The sequence below is a fragment of the Eulemur rufifrons genome, chromosome 30 (assembly GCF_041146395.1).
Source record: "Eulemur rufifrons isolate Redbay chromosome 30, OSU_ERuf_1, whole genome shotgun sequence".
Taxonomy (NCBI): domain Eukaryota; kingdom Metazoa; phylum Chordata; class Mammalia; order Primates; family Lemuridae; genus Eulemur; species Eulemur rufifrons.
In genome coordinates, this window is record NC_091012.1 from 107,361,120 (window position 1) to 107,374,852 (window position 13,733).

A 13,733-nucleotide genomic window follows, 5' to 3' on the forward strand; every position below is an offset into this window, starting at 1 on the left:
ATAATGGTCTTATACTATACATGAAGTATATAATGTTATTTGAAGGTACAATATGATAGATTCAGTTTGTGTACTGTAAACTCTAAAACAACCAATAAAGTACAACCAATAAATTAATAGTGTAGGTATAATATAAACATAAAAATATTTAATTAATGCAAAATTGGGCATAGGAAAAGGGAAAAAAGAATAAGAAAGTATGAAAGTAGTGGAAAACAACCATTAAGAGAAAAGGTTATAATTTGACCATAAAAATAATTATATAAAATCAAAGTACTCTAAATATTCCATTTGACAGAAATTTTCAGGTTGGTTTAACATTTTTTTCCATCCCTTCACCATGAGTCTGAATCAGTACTTGTGGGTTAGATATGTTTCTTGGATACAGCAGATACTTAGCTTGCATTTTTTATCCATTCAGCCAGCCTGTGTCTCTTGAGTAGAAATTCAAACTGTTCACATTTCTTGAAAGAATTGATAAGTGGGATGCATTTCTGTTCATCCTGTTGCATACAAACTTATTGCTTTGTTCTACCTCTTGAGCCATTATTTTATATGAGCTCTGACCTTTAGCTTTTAGGTGATTTTACACTGGTGGGTGTCTATTGTGCTGATCAATGTACACTGCAGATCTGAGTACTTCCTGCAGGGCAGGTCTGGTCTGAAAAAATTCCCTCAGTGTTTGCTTGTCTGAAAAGTCTTTATTTATCCCTCATATAAGAAACTTAGTTTTGCAGGATACAAAATTCTAGGCTGACCATTTTTCTGTTTAAGAAGCTAAAGATTGGGCTCTAATCCCTCTGGCTCCTAATTTCTTAGTTGAGAAGTCTGCAGCTAGTCTGATGGGTTTTCCTTTGTAAGTTACCTGATGTTTTTACCTTGCAGCTTGTAAAAGTTCCTTCTTCATGTTAAGTTTGACTAGTCTGATAAGTATGTGTTGTGGTTATTGCCTCTTTGCAATGAATCTCCCAGGTATTCATTGAGCTTCTTGTACCTGAATATCTAAATTTCTAGCAAGACCAGGTAAGTTTTCCTCAATTATTCCTTCAAATAAGTTTTCCAACCCTTGTGTGTTTTATTATTCACCCTCAAGGATGCCTACAATTCTTATGTTTGGCCTCTATACATAATCCCATGTTTCTTGTAAAAATATAGAATGCTTTACAAATTAGTGTGTCATCCTTGTGCAGGGGCCATGACAGTCTTCTCTGTATAATTCCAATATTAGTATATATGCTGCTGAACTGAGCACAAATACAGCAATATTTTTAAAGCATAATACATCATGTCCAATTGGGACATGCCCTAAGAAAGCAAATTTGTTAACAAAAATATCAATAAATATAATTCACCATATTGACAATATAAAAAGAAGAAAAAGCATATACTCATTTCAATAGATGCAGAAAAAGCATTTGACAAAAATTCAACATCCATTCATGGTGAAAAGGTCTTAGCAAACTAAAAATATAAGACGACTTCCCCCAACCTGATGAAGAGCATCTGCAAAACACAGCTAACATGATGCTTATTGGTGATTGTTTGAACAGTTTCACCCTGTGATTAGAAATGAGGCAAGAATGTCTTCTCTCTTTTTATTCAACACTGTGCTAAAGACTCTAACCAGTGTAATAAGACAGAAAAATGAAATGAAATAGACACTGGTTGGAAAGGGAAATAACTTTTTTTCATTCTAATGTGAAATGATCATCTACAAAGAAAATACCAAAGAATCTATAAAAAAGGTACTGGAATTAATAAATGAGCTTAGGAAGATCAAAAGATATAGTCAATAACCAAAAATCCATTACATTCTTATATCTAAGAATATACCATCATAAAATAACATTAAAATGAATTTAAAATACCATCAAAAATAAGTACCTAGGGATAACTTTAAAACATGTTCAAGGTTTGTATTATGATATATAGAAAATATTGCTGAGAAAAATTAAGGTAGACTTAAGCAGAGAGATATACTGTGTTCATAGATCAGAAGAATCAGTATAGATAATACATGAATTCTCCTTGATATTTTTTTGTATACCAGATAGGTGCCTAGCTCATATGTTGGACAGTAACATATATTTAAGCTCTGATAGAACTTACAGCATGTGATTGTGTTGGCCTTATGACCCATTGGTCTCCTTCTCTAGAAAGCTTCTTGAAGGCTGATGGTTAGTAAATTATTGTTAAATAAATAAATGGGTGTGATTTTTTCCAAGTCCTAATATTTTCTTCTAATGTTTTATTATAAGAAAATAAGAGAAGATATCCTTATCACTGTAAACATAAAAATTAATCTGATTTATTCTACTCTGCAACAGCATGTAAGATAAAGTACCTAATCAATGGAAAATTAGGAAAAGAATACAACCTAAAAAACCAATTTCATTCAGGGTAAATACATTTCTCTTTTTTTGTGTAGTTCAATCAAAATTTTATTTCTTTTTTTTTTTTTTTTTCTTTTTTTTTTGTTGAGACAGAGTCTCACTTTGTTGCCCAGGCTAGAGTGAGTGCCGTGGCATCAGCTTAGCTCACAGCAACCTCAGACTCCTCGGCTTAAGCGATCCTACTGCCTCAGCCTCCCGAGTAGCTGGGACTACAGGCATGCGCCACTATGCCCGGCTAATTTAAAATTTTATTTCTATTGGTTTATTTCTATTAATTATTCTTCTTTTATTATTTCTTGCTTAAATCACCAAACAAAGGATATTAGTTTTTGTTGATGATTTTCTTGCCAATATTAAAATTGTTGTCTGCCTCCATCACTAGAATATCTTATTCATTTAATTCATATAATACTATATAAGGAAAGAAGTTTACCTTTGAAGTTTTATGTAGAAAATTTATTTTAATATATGTACAATAGCTATGTTTGTGTATTATATTAATTATTTTCTTTAACATTTCTAACATATCCATATATTGTAGAACAGCAGTCCCCAACCTTTTTGGCACTAGAGACCAGTTTCATGGAAAACAATTTTTCCACAGACCGGGTGGGGGGGTGGAGCTCAGGCAGTGATGCAAGCAATGGGGAATGGCTATAAATACAGATGAAACTTGGCTCACTTGCCTGCTGCCCACCTCCTGATGTGTGTCCTCCCCTCTTCCTAAATTTTGTGGAAGATAGCTTTTCCACGGATGGGTGGGGGAGCGGTGGAACTCTGCAGCCCCGTCCCTAACAGGCCATGGACCAGTACCAGTCCATGGCCTGGGGCTTGGGGACCACAGTTGTAGAAGATGATCTGTCCTCTAAGTTTAAAGGATATTTATAACTAAATAATTAACCAAAAAGTACTATTCTAGGGCATCATGAAATGCTTCCTAGAATCTAAATTAGCATAGGGAGTAGTGTTTAATTCAATTAAGGGAGAAAAAAAAGAACAGATTATATTTTTTAAAAACAGATTACTTTTATTTATACTTACTTGAAACCCACAAATGTTAAATTTTCCTTATTTACATTACAATGATATTGGATATTTTCAGGAAGTCAGTGAGGGTTCAAGGAAACAGATTATTTTTCTATTGCATGTGATGTATTCCTGAGCAAAAAGGCCAGCTATGCTATTATTGTTAGAAATAATCTTGAGGCCTCTAGTTTTTCCACTGGGACCACAGAGTCATCTTTGTAGGATAAAGGTTATTAAAAAGTACCATCTTGAATCAAATCAGTATATGAGTAGTGTGCAAAATGTACAGTGACCTTTAAACTTTTTATTAAGAAAGATATGGGACTAAAGAGCAACATTTCTGAACTTCCCAGGAAGCCAATAATGAAAAAGTCCCAAGTCCCTTCATATATCTTGAAATGGTCTGTTCTTTTGATCTTAAATGTATTCTAGAAAAGCTGGTAGAGGGTTATCAGTATTGTTGTTAGCATTTGAGGAGTAAATAAAATTCTAATTCAATCAGATTGGAGGAAACTGATAAATCTAGGAATAGTATTTATTTTTCAAATGTGGTATGTATACACCATGGAGTACTACTCAGCCATAAGAAACAATGGTGATATAGCACCTCTTGTATTTTCCTGGATAGAGCTGGAACCCATTCTACTAAGTGAAGTATCCCAAGAATGGAAAAAAAGCACCACATGTACTCACCATCAAATTGGTTTCACTGATCATCACCTTAGAGCACATTTAGGAATAACATTAATCAGATGTCGAGCAGATGTGGGGGGTGGAGGGGATGGGTGTATACATACATAATGAGTGCGATGCGCACTGTCTAGGGGATGGACATGCTTGAAGCTCTGATTTGGGAGCAGGGGCAAGGGCAATATATGTAACCTAAACTTTTGTGCCCCCATAATATGCTGAAATAAAAAAAATAAAACATATGAACTATTTAAACAAATCTTTATGATAAAAAGATCATTCCTTTTTTATCTTTTGTGTGACTGCAGGTCAAACGGATTTATACCATTATCCAAATGCACATCACTTATGTTTTTCCATGTCAGTGCTCATGCAGTTTCCCTTTACAACCTTACCAGAAACATTATTCTCTATCCCTTTCTGCTCATGTATATATCACCCATATTCCTTGACTCTACTACACCAGTAAACAACTGCTGACCATGTGTTTATAATGATTTTTGCCCTTCTCTAATAACTTCTAACCCTAATTTGGAATATTCATTTAACCCTATACCACATGTCTCTTATAATGTACATCCCAAATTAAATATTCATCTTTTCAATTAGATTATTCATTTTATCATTTTAGGAATTAAATGCTATGTATTCAGGTCCTCTAATGCAGTATTTTTCACAGTGTGTGTTGTGCTCCATTAGTGAATTGCAAAACCATTTTAGTAGCTCATGGTCAGCAATTTAAAAAATAATGACTGTCATTATGGCTATGATACAGAATTTGAGAAGAAAGTAAAAAGTCACTCCAGATCCTACACTCAGAAATTTTCATAATTAACATTAAATAAATACCAGAAAGTCATCAAAATCTCATTGTGTATGGGTAGATAGACAGCTAAATAAGTAGGTAGGTGAATAGAAATAATTTTATTAAAAGGAGATTATTCTACAGATTACTGTTTTTTGTATAATTGTTTCATATAATTTTACTAAAACTGCCACATGGTTTATAAATAGTGCTTAAACAGTAGGGAACCTTGTCTTCTGTGACCATGTTGGACCCTGTCTGACTTAATTTCATAATCAAAGCCCTAACATATATTGATTTGGCTTACTTTCCTATAAATTGAATACTTTAAAAGAGTCTATGGGGGGATGGGCGGGACATGGGCAATATATATAACCTGAACTTTTGTACCCCCATAATAAGCTGAAATAAAAAAAAATAAATAAAAGAGTCTATAATGAAAAATTCAAACACACACAAACGTAGTTAGAATAACACAATAAATGCCTATACTCCCTTCACCTAGATTAAATGGCTGCCAAGATTTTGCCATATTCACTTTATCTAATCATTTTTTGTTTGTCCGTTTTTGCCTTGGCTAAAGTACTTTAAAACAAATCCCAGATATAATGCCATTTTTACCTCTATATATTTCAGTGTGCATCTCTAAATCTTATGGACATTTTATTAAACAATCACCATACCATTATCACTCCTACCAAAATTAACAATAATTCTTTGGTGTCAACTAATATACAGTCCATATCCAAATTTCCTTAATGGTCTCAAATTGTTCTTTTACATTGGTTTATTTGAAGCAAATTGAAGCAATGTCAAAACATTGCCATGAGCTATTAATTCCCTTAGGTTTCTTTTAATGTGACTGAGTCCTCCCTCCCTTTCTTTTTCCCCCCTGCCCCCCCCCTTTCCCAGCCCATTTGCAGAAGTCAGGCCCATTTTCCTGTAGAATAGTCCGTATTATCAATTCAACAGATTGCTCATTGCTATGTCACTTAATTTGTTCTTCTATATGGTTTGTATTTTGGTAACTGGGACTTAGTACTATAGGCTTGATTAGATTCAGCTTCAACATTGTTGGTAAAATGTCTTTTGTAGAAGAGGCTGTGTGCTTGACATTGCATACCACCTCAGAAGTTCCACAGAGTAAATTGTCTTACTATTAATAATGCTACAATTCATCAATGAATTTAGTTACCAATAGCCTGCTTTCTCCATTGTCAATCTTTCCCTCAAATTTTCATCAAATGGTTTCATCCATTGATAATAACTGAAGAATCTATTATTTAATTAGGCATTTTGAAGTGGTTATTTTCTAATTGGTTACTGTAAAAAAATGGTTCATATCGGCCGGGCGCGGTGGCTCACGCCTGTAATCCTAGCACTCTGGGAGGCCGAGGTGGGCAGATCGTTTGAGCTCAGGAGTTCGAGACCAGCCTGAGCAAGAGCGAGACCCCATCTCTACTAAAAATAGAAAGAAATTATATGGACAGCTAAAAAATATATATAGAAAAAATTAGCCGGGCATGGTGGTGCATGCCTGTAGTCCCAGCTACTCGGGAGGCTGAGACAGGAGGATCGCTTGAGTTCAGGAGTTTGAGGTTGCTGTGAGCTAGGCTGACGCCACGGCACTCACTCTAGCCTGGGCAACAGAGGGAGACTCTGTCTCAAAAAAAAAGAAAAAGGTCCATAAAGGAAAGGTAGAGTAAATGCTTATTTATTCATTTATTTGTCAATTTTGACAAAGAGTTTATGCCTTTATTTCTTTCATTTTTGTCCAATCATGGTTTTTTCCTTCCCTTATTTACTTTTGACTATCGTCAGGCACATAATACTTAACATATTCAATATGTTCTATCAATTGTATTTATTATTCAATTTGATGCTCATATTGTCTCATTTTGGCCAATGAAAGCCTCTTTATGTTGGTTCTGGTCTCTTCTTACACTACCTTTTACTCTTTTTTTTTTGGAAACAGGGTCTTGCTCTGTCACCCAGGCTAGAGTGCAGTGGTCATCATAGCCCACTGCAACCTCAAACTCCTGGGCTCAAGTGATCCTCCTGCCTTGCGAGGAGTTAGCTACGCTCCCTGCAAAGAGGTCTTTTTCTCTTTGTTCCGATCAGGTCTCTAAGTTGACTATGCCAGTTTGCAGGGAGTTACCTATGCTCCCCGCAAAGAGGTTTTTTTCTTCCGATCAGGTCTCTCAGGCAGGGGTCATCGCAAAGGATGAAAAATATAGTAGGAAACAGAAATAAAATATAAAGTAATGGCAATAGTAATACACAGAGCCAAAGATATAGTTTATAAAGTAAAGGTTTATGAAAATAGATAAAGGAGGGTATCCAGATGCATATATTTTTACCCGCATAAAATATATCCCTGACTGAAACTCCACATAGGTATTATATAGGGTAGATACAGGCTCCCCGTTGCCAAGGGCAACGGGATTTTCATACTAACAGACAGTTTGCTTTAGGGTCAAAGTCTCCTAAAAGGCTACTACAGATCCTTTAATTAACTCTAGGGGAACAATGAGTTATAAAATCATCTTGGGGCAAACTTCTAAGTTTTATGATAAGGCTATTACTTTAGCAACAAACAGAGACATCTTGGCTCCGGTGATTGTGTTCTTGGAGACAGAGATGATCCCAGAAGTCAACATGGGCTGTGCTTTGTGTTAATTATTTTAATCGCATGGTTCCATTTGGGCCTGGCTTGGGCATTAGCATATCTATCTGATTAGCTCTCATCTCCGGGGGTCTACCTGTCAGCTCCGGCAACCTTTTGGTTCTAAGGGAAAGGCCTGCCTTGTCTTTCAAAACAGGTGAGAACCAAAGGCCCAGTTTACAGCTGTCTCTTTGAAGTGCAGCTTCTACTGACCAGCAAGATGCCCTCCTGAGATGAGGCAGCTTTTGAACTAACACATTTATTTTTTCTTTAAGGCAAAGCCTTATTTGACTTCTGAAATCAAATCTTGTCTCCAGAAACACAGGGGGCATTTCTATAACTCAGTATTCTTAGGCTCAACACTGCCTCAGCCTCCTGAGTAGCTGGGACTACAGGCGAGTTTCACCACACCCTGCTAATATATTTTTGTATTGTTTTGTAGAGATGGGGGTCTCACTATGTTGCTCAGGCTGGTATTGACCTCCTGGCCTCAAGGATCCTCCCACCTTGGCCTCCCAAAGTGCCGGGATTATAGGAATGAGCCATAATGCCAAGCCCTTTTAGTCTTTGATAGCTTTTTTCCTTTTGGCACAAGAAGTTTGTATATTTTCTATTTTTAGAATTTTTTTTTCCTAGCCACCAGGAAAGTTTGTGTATTTTCTGACCCACACCTGGAAAGATACTCTAAGGAGCCTGCATTTATTTTGGTGAGGAATGATATTTAAAGACCACAATCTGGATGCTTAGTTGTGCTCACTGATGTTGAACATTTATTGCTTCTGGATCTTTTCAGTAGACAGAGTTAAGACATATGTACCTTAAAAAGAACAGAATAATGACCTCATGTTAATAATTTCAATTCAAATTTGACATTATATTTTTATTTAAATTATTTGATTTTATACTTGAATCTCTTTTCTTTTACAATATTCCCAAAATTACTTATTTGAATTACTTACACTATTTAAAATAGATTCAAAATGATACTGATAGTATTACTAACAATTTGGCAAATGAATTAGCTTTACAATTTTTTTGCAGCTCTATTTTTCTTGAGAATATATTCCACTAAGGACATACAGTTAAAGTGCCAGGTTCTAAAGTCACTTGAAATAAGTGTTTTCTTTTTGATTATATCATCAACTTGGTATGCAATTAGGTTAATTTTACCTCTTCTGCCCCCATTTGGATGCCCTTGATTCCTTTCTTTTGTCTGATTTCTCTGGCTAGGACTTCTAGCACTATGTTGAATAAAAGTGGTGATGAGGGCAACCTTGTCTGGTTCCAGTTCTAGGTGGGAATGCTTTCAATTTTTCCCCATTCAGTATGATATTGGCTGTGGGTTTGTCATATATGATTTTTGTCATTTTGAGGTAAGTCCCATCTATGCCTATTTTGTTAAGCATTCTTATCATAAAAGGGTGCTGAATTTTGTTGAATACTTTTTCTGCATCTATTAAGAGGACCACGTATTTTATTCTCACTAAAGATAACCATTTTTATTAATTTTGTTTTACCCTTACAATTGTTTTTTTGGTGGCAGGGGTGAAAATATACACATATATGTATACTTACATTTCCATTTTCCTCATTTCTTACACAAAATGTAGCATACTACAGACGCTGGTTGTAACTAACAATAGAGAAAACTCTCCATATCAGTGTAAAATGATTTTCTGAATTCATTTTATGGCTATATAGTATTCCAGTTAGTAAACCAGTTCCCTAATGATAGAGATGTGGGTTATGTTTGCTCTTTTTCTATCACAAATAATGTTGTAAAGAATAACTATTTGTAGGCAATTTCAGGTATCTGATAGTGTATCTCTGAGATAGAAGTGCTATTGCTGAGACATGAAATGTAACAAATATAAATGTTTTAGTTGTTGTCCAATTCACCTCCATAGGAGTTGTATCATTTGCATACCTACCAGTGAGGTATGATTATGATCATTTCCCTATAGCTTTACCAATGGAGTATGTTGTTAAATTTTTGGATTTTTGTCGACTAGTACATGAGAAGTAGCATCTCAGTGTAGTTTTATATGGTAAGGAATATAGAGCAAATATTCACATACTTAAAATCCATTTATTATTTCCTTTGTGAGCTTAAATTCGTATCTATTTTTCATGTCTATTTATTTTTCATATTGTTGGCCTTCTTATGCTTTATTTTTTATTTTTTATTTTTATTTTTTTTATTTTTTTTATTTTTTGAGACAGAGTCTCACTCTGTTGCCCAGGCTAGAGTGAGTGCCGTGGCGTCAGCCTAGCTCACAGCAACCTCAAACTCCTGAGCTCAAGCGATCCTCCTGTCTCAGCCTCCCGAGTAGCTGGGACTACAGGCATGCACCACCATGCCCGGCTAATTTTTTCTATATATATTTTTAGCTGTCCATATAATTTCTTTCTATTTTTAGTAGAGATGGGGTCTCGCTCTTGCTCAGGCTGGTCTCAAACTCCTGAGCTCAAACGATCCACCCACCTCGGCCTCCCAGAGTGCTAGGATTACAGGCGTGAGCCACCACGCCCGGCCTGCTTTATTTTTTAGATCTCTTTGTATATTAGACCATCTCATTGTATGTACCATCTCATTGTATATCTCTTTGTTATATGACATACATTGCAACTATATTTTCTCAAGTTTGTCTTTTGATTTTTCTTAATGATTTTTTTTTGCCATGCAAAAAATTGTAATGTAATGAAATTTTTTAGTCTTTTCTTTCACTGCTTCTAGATTTTAAATTATAATTAAGAAAGTTTTTTCCACTCTCAGGTTATAAAGAAATTCATCAATTTTATTCAGTACTTACATAATTTTCATATTTTATATTTAAATTTCTGATCTCTGAAATTTATTCTTTTTTTTTTTTTGAGACAGAAACTCACTCTGTCACCCTGGCTAGAGTGCAGTGGCATCATCTCATCATAGCTCACTGCAACCTCAAACTCCTGTAAGCAATCCTCCTGCCTTAGCTTCTCAAGTATCTGGGACTACAGGCACATGTCATGACACATGGCTAATTTTTCTATTTTTTGTAGAGACGGGGTCTCGCTCTTGCTCAGGCTGGTCTCAAACTCCTGATCTCAAGCAATCCTCCTGCCTCAGCCTCCCAGAGTGGTAGGATTATAGACGTGAGCCACCCTGCCCAGCCTTGAATTTTATTCTTGTGCAAAAAGGTCAAGACCTTTTTATAGCAGAGAAATCAGATTTCTGTTAGACTTTTTCATACTAAGGTCTAAGCCAAGTGACAGTAGAGTAACATAATTAAAATACTCAAAGAAAGAAGATATGGGCCAAGGATTTTATATTCAGCCAAGCTGTCTTTCAAGGTAAAGGCTACACAGATGTTATAAGCATACAAGATTTGAGGAAATATTGTTCCCGTGAACACTTTCTGAGAAATCTACTAGCAAATTAATTTTAGAAATCTAAAATGACAAGACCTAGCATAAAGACTTATTTTAAGCATCAAATATATAATCTCCTGTAGATTCGAGACTTAATGATAGATATAGGAGGAAATAATACAAATACTTATATATTAGAATAATGGACAAGAGAGAGAGTATATTAGAAGTAGAATAAGTTTGGAGATTGCCTTGTAAATAGTATATTATTTTCCTGTTGCTGCTATAACAATAACCACAAGCTTAGTGGCTTAAAACAGTTCAGATTTATTATCTTACAGTTATGGAAGTCAGAAGTCCAAAATGGGTCTGCAGGGCTGCATTGTTTCTGGACGTTCTAGGAGAGAAGCTATTTCCTTACCTTTCTCAGCTTCCAGAGATTGCCTCCATTTTTTGGCTTGTGGCCACATCACTCCAACCTCTGCTTCCACCATCTTGTCTCTTTATTTGACTCTGATCCTTTCCTCCCACTTACAAGGACTCTTGTGATTATATTGGGCTCACCTGGATAATCCAGCATAATCATCTCATCTCATGGTCCTTAACTTAATCACATATTCAAAGTTCCTTTTGCCATGTAAGGTAACATATTTACAGGTATTGAGAATTAGGACATGGGCATCTTTGGGAAGACGTTATTCTGTGAAGCAGAGTTAGTAACTGGAATTACAAACATAATGCTTTGTATAAGGTCATGGTTGATAGGAAGGTAAAGGATAAGAAAATACAACTAAAACATTTCAGGAGTGTTCATAGCAGGGAACCAGTAGCGAGTATACACAAAAAGGGAAAATTTATGTGTGTGTGTATATATATGTGTGTGTATAATGATATTAGTATAAAAGTAACAATAAGTGCCAAATTATAACCCTTTCTAAATATTGAATAAGAAAAAAGAAACAAGGAATAAAGTACACTTCCTAGTAAAATACTATATATTTGTATAAATGTGTACATATATATACACACATACAAAAAGACTATATGTGTATATGTGTGTGCATATATATAATGTAAATGTAAGAAAAATAGATGACAGATATACATTAATAATAGGAGATCTATACATAACTCTCAATCTAAGACAGAATAAGTTCACTAAAATTTATAAGGATGTAGGACACAATAATGTATATCATAGCAAACTCTGAACTTATGCCATAGAGAATATACTTTCTTCAAGTGTACATGAATCATTCATTAAAAATGGCTAGATCTTAGGCCACAAAGCTTCAGTAAAGTCTAAGAATAGAAACAATACAAACAGTATTCACTAATCACAGTACAATAAAACTAGAAATTAATTTTAAAAATTAAAAATATATTTTACCTGGAAATTAAAAAAAAACCCTGCTGAATAATCAAAGGAAAATACAGACAAAAAATTGAAGAATTCTTGGAAATAACAACAATAACATGATCTAAATACTAACAGAATCTATGGATATAGCTAAAGCACTTACCAGAGGAAAATTTATGGCTTTAAATACTTATACAAATAAAACCAATATACATTTTTCTCTGATAAATGCCTTAGCCAGGAATATGATTGCCCCAACCACAACTGTAGTAGATCCATTGCCAGGGATGGGACTCATCCTTATTTAAAATTTCGATATTTTATTCAATAGATTTTTTGTATTAATTTTTATTTGGAAAAATATTGCATTTAAATGTTATTTATCTTGATTAATGTGTTTTTTTGGCACCTTCTTAAATTTTGCACCCAAGGTGAGTGCCTCACTTGCTTTTCTTCTATTCCCAGCACTGAGTAGGACCTCAGAAATCATCACTTCTCTTTTTATTTATTTATTTATTTTTTTTATTTATTTCATCTTGTTATGGGGGATACAGAATTGCAGGTTACATACGTTGCTCCTGTACCGCCTTTCCCCCCAAGTCAGAGCTCCAGGCATGTCTGTTCCCCAGGTCGTGCGCATTGCACCCATCATGTAGGTATATATCCCTCCCTTCCCCCCCTTCCAGAGTCAGCACCTTCAAGCATTACCATTCCCCAAATGGTGCGCAATGCACTCATTGTGTAGGCATACCCCCATCCCCTCCCCCACCCCCCACCTCAGTCTCATATCCAATTGGTGTCGTTCCCAGATTTGTATTTAGGTGATGATCAGGGAAACCAATTTTCTGGTGAGAACATGTGATGCTTGTTTTTCCATTCTTGGGATACTTCACTTAATATAATGGGTTCCAACTCTCTCCAGGAGAACCATAGAGATGTCGTATCTTCATCATTCCTTGTAGCTGAGTAATATTCCATGGTATACATATACCACAGTTTACTAATCCAATCATGTATTGATGGGCATTTGGGTTGTTTGCACATCTTTGCTATTGTGAATTGTTCTGCTATAAACATTCGGGTACATGTGTCTTTGTTACAGAATGACCTTTTTTCCTTTGGGTATATGCCCAGTAATGGGATTGCTGGGTCAAATGGCAGGTCTACTTGAATCTGTTTAAGATACCTCCATAATGCTTTCCACAGGGGTTGCACTAGTTTGCAGTCCCACCAGCAGTGTATGAGTGTTCCTGTCTCTCCACACCCACGCCAACATGTGTTGTTTTGGGTTTTTTTGATAAAGGCCATTCTCATTGGAGTTAAGTGATATCTCATTGTGGTTTTGATTTGCATTTCTCTGATGATTAGGGATGTTGAGCATTTTTTCATATGTTTGTTAGCCATTCTTATATCTTCTTTTGAGAAGTTTCTATTCATGTCATT

General features: G+C 35.2%; 1 non-coding gene across 1 annotated transcript; it reads right to left on the reverse strand.

The window, feature by feature from the left end:
- Positions 1-1,145: 1,145 nt before the first annotated feature.
- Positions 1,146-1,252, reverse strand: LOC138379271 (U6 spliceosomal RNA). Its single transcript, XR_011232050.1, has one exon. It is a non-coding gene; the product is annotated as a U6 spliceosomal RNA (small nuclear RNA).
- Between the last annotated feature and the right edge of the window lie 12,481 nt (positions 1,253-13,733).